Source organism: Syngnathus scovelli, unplaced genomic scaffold (assembly GCF_024217435.2).
Source record: "Syngnathus scovelli strain Florida unplaced genomic scaffold, RoL_Ssco_1.2 HiC_scaffold_103, whole genome shotgun sequence".
In the NCBI taxonomy this organism is placed as follows: domain Eukaryota; kingdom Metazoa; phylum Chordata; class Actinopteri; order Syngnathiformes; family Syngnathidae; genus Syngnathus; species Syngnathus scovelli.
Genome location: NW_026061194.1, coordinates 37,617 through 40,000, shown reverse-complemented (window position 1 = coordinate 40,000; position 2,384 = coordinate 37,617).

Below are 2,384 nucleotides of genomic sequence, written 5' to 3'. Positions count from 1 at the left end.
CCCGGGGATGAGGCAGCATCCCCGGGCGGCGGGCGGGAGGAGGCAGCCTCCCGCAGGTGGAACTTAGTCGTTGGAGGATGACAGCGGGCGTGCGTAAGAGGCTCGCCCGGGGATGCTGCCTCATCCCCGGGCGGCGGGCGGGAGGAGGCAGCCTCCCGCAAGTGGAACTTAGTTGTTGGAGGATGACAGCGGGCGTGCGTAATAGGCTCGCCCGGGGATGAGGCAGCATCCCCGGGCGGCGGGCGGGAGGAGGCAGCCTCCCGCAAGTGGAACTTAGTTGTTGGAGGATGACAGCGGGCGTGCGTAAGAGGCTCGTCCGGGGATGAGGCAGCATCCCCGGGCGGCGGGCGGGAGGAGGCAGCCTCCCGCAAGTGGAACTTAGTTGTTGGAGGATGACAGCGGGCGTGCGTAAGAGTCTCGTCCGGGGATGAGGCAGCATCCCCGGGCGGCGGGCGGGAGGAGGCAGCCTCCCGCAAGCGGAACTTAGTTGTTGGATGATGACAGCGGGCGTGCGTAAGAGGCTCGTCCGGGGATGAGGCAGCATCCCCGGGCGGCGGGCGGGAGGAGGCAGCCTCCCGCAAGCGGAACTTAGTCGTCGGAGGATGTCAGCGGGCGTGCGTAAGATAACGTATGTCCGCCTCTCGGTCACTCTGGCCGGGCGTGGGTGTGCGTCCGCGCCCGTCTTGTGAACCTCCAAGTGGAACTTAGTGATCGGAGGATGACACCGGGCGTGCGTAAGAGGCGCGTCCGGGGATGAGGCAGCATCCTCGGGCGTCAGCCGGGAGTAGGCAGCCTCCCCCAAGTGGAACGTAGCCTCCACTAAGTGGAACTCAGTCTCCGGAGGATGACAGCGGGCGTGCGTAAGAGGCGCGTCCGGGGATGAGGCAGCATCCTCGGACACCGGCCGGGAGCGCGCGGGCGCTGTGGAAGTAAGTACATCCGCTCCTGGTACCTAAAAATTCCTCCAGCGGCGGGCCCCGGGCCTAAACTTTCTCCGGGCCGCGCAACACGCACTTTCCGCCGGACACCGACGGAGGCAACGTCCCCCTCCTGCGGTGACAAAAAAAATCCACCCCTGGTACCTAAAAATTTCTCCAGCGGCGGGCCCCTGGCCTAAACTTTCTCCGGCCCGCGCAACACGCACTTTCCGTCGGACACGGACGGAGGCAACGTCCCCCTCCTGCGGTGACAAAAAAAATCCACCCCTGGTACCTAAAAATTTCTCCAGCGGCGGGCCCCTGGCCTAAATTTTCTCCGGCCCGCGCAACACGCACTTTGCGCCGGACGCCGGTCCCAAACCACCACCGCCGACCGCCACAAGGCGACAGCCACCATCCCCAAGCGCCATCCCCGACCGCCACAAGGCGACCGCCACAAGGCGACCGCCACAAGGCGACAGCCACCATCCCCAAGCGCCATCCCCGACCGCCACAAGGCGACCGCCACCAGCCGACCGCCACAAGGCGACAGCCACCATCCCCAAGCGCCATCCCCAAGCGCCACCCCCGACCGCCACCAGCCGACCGCCACCAGCCGACCGCCACCAGCCGACCGCCACCAGCCGACAGCCACCATCCCCAAGCGCCACCCCCGACCGCCGCCCCCCGACCGCCACAAGGCGACCGCCACCAGCCGACCGCCACAAGGCGACAGCCACCATCCCCAAGCGCCACCCCCGACCGCCACCCCCCGACCGCCACCAGCCGACCGCCACCAGCCGACCGCCACCAGCCGACCGCCACAAGGCGACAGCCACCATCCCCAAGCGCCATCCCCGACCGCCACCCCCCGACCGCCACAAGGCGACAGCCACCATCCCCAAGCGCCATCCCCGACCGCCACCCCCCGACCGCCACCAGCCGACCGCCACCAGCCGACCGCCACAAGGCGACAGCCACCATCCCCAAGCGCCATCCCCGACCGCCACAAGGCGACCGCCACAAGGCGACCGCCACCAGCCGACCGCCACAAGGCGACAGCCACCATCCCCAAGCGCCATCCCCGACCGCCACAAGGCGACCGCCACAAGGCGACCGCCACCAGCCGACCGCCACAAGGCGACAGCCACCATCCCCAAGCGCCATCCCCGACCGCCACCCCCCGACCGCCACCAGCCGACCGCCACCAGCCGACAGCCACCATCCCCAAGCGCCATCCCCAAGCGCCACCCCCGACCGCCACCAGCCGACCGCCACCAGCCGACCGCCACCAGCCGACCGCCACCAGCCGACAGCCACCATCCCCAAGCGCCATCCCCAAGCGCCACCCCCGACCGCCACCAGCCGACAGCCACCAGCCGACCGCCACCAGCCGACCGCCACCGGCCGTTCGCGGTGTGCGCCGCCGTTCCCCAAGCACCCTCCGGGACGAAGCCGGAGCCAGAG